Source organism: Arachis hypogaea, chromosome 4, assembly GCF_003086295.3.
Source record: "Arachis hypogaea cultivar Tifrunner chromosome 4, arahy.Tifrunner.gnm2.J5K5, whole genome shotgun sequence".
Taxonomy (NCBI): Eukaryota; Viridiplantae; Streptophyta; class Magnoliopsida; order Fabales; family Fabaceae; genus Arachis; species Arachis hypogaea.
The window spans coordinates 78,054,018-78,055,172 of record NC_092039.1 but is presented as its reverse complement, the minus strand read 5'-3'; the positions used below and the strand labels follow the sequence as shown (position 1 = coordinate 78,055,172).

The following is a 1,155-nucleotide window of genomic DNA, read 5'->3' as shown; positions in this document are numbered from 1 at the left end:
GAAGAGTACTAGGAGGGAGTTCAGTAATTTTCTTGCTCAGCTGACCCACCTGTGCCTCCAAATTTCTAATGGAGGACCTTGTTTCAGTCATGAAACTTTGAGTGGTTTTGATTAGATCAGAGACCATGGTTGCTAAGTCAGAGGTATTCTACTTAGAACTCTCTGTCTGTTGCTGAGAAGATGATGGAAAAGGCTTGCCATTGCTAAACCTGTTTCTTCCACCATTACTATTGTTGAAACCTTGTTGAGGTCTCTGTTGATCCTTCCATGAGAAATTTGGGTGATTTCTCCATGAAGGATTATAGGTGTTTCCATAGGGTTCTCCCATGTAATTCACCTCTTCCATTGAAGGGTTCTCAGGATCATAAGCTTCTTCCTCGGATGAAGCTTCCTTAGTACTGCCTGGTGCATTTTACATTCCAGACAGACTTTGAGAAATCATATTGACCTGTTGAGTCAATATTTTGTTCTGAGCCAATATGGCATTCAGAGTGTCAATCTCAAGAACTCATTTCTTCTGATTAGTCCCATTGTTTACAGGATTCCTTTCAGAAGTATACATGAATTGGTTATTTGCAACCATTTCAATTAGTTCTTGAGCTTCTGTAGGCGTCTTCTTCAGATGAAGAGATCCTCCAGCAGAGCTATCCAAAGACATCTTGGACAGTTCAGACAGACCATCATAGAAAATACCTATGATGCTCCATTCAGAAAGCATATCAGATGGACACTTTCTGATTAATTGTTTGTATCTTTCCCAAGCTTCATAGAGGGATTCTCCTTCCTTTTGTCTGAAGGTTTGGACTTCCACTCTAAGCTTACTCAATTTTTGAGGTGGAAAGAACTTTGCCAAGAAGGCATTGACTAGCTTTTCCCAATAGTTCAGGCTTTCTTTAGGTTGTGAGTCCAACCATATTCTAGCTCTGTCTCTTACAACAAAAGGGAATAGCATAAGTCTGTAGACCTCAGGGTCAACCCCATTAGTCTTGACAGTGTCACAGATTTGCAAGAACTCAGCTAAGAACTGATGAGGATCTTCCAATGGAAGTCCATGGAACTTGCAATTCTGTTGCATTAGAGAAACTAATTGAGGCTTAAGCTCAAAGTTGTTTGCTCCAATGGCAGGGATAGAGATGCTTCTCCTATAGAAGTCGG

At 40.8% G+C, this 1,155-nt stretch overlaps 1 non-coding gene across 1 annotated transcript; it reads left to right on the top strand.

Annotated features, from left to right (window-relative positions):
* Positions 1-712: 712 nt before the first annotated feature.
* Positions 713-820, top strand: LOC112799053 (small nucleolar RNA R71). Its single transcript, XR_003200641.1, has one exon. It is a non-coding gene; the product is annotated as a small nucleolar RNA R71 (small nucleolar RNA).
* Positions 821-1,155: the final 335 nt, after the last annotated feature.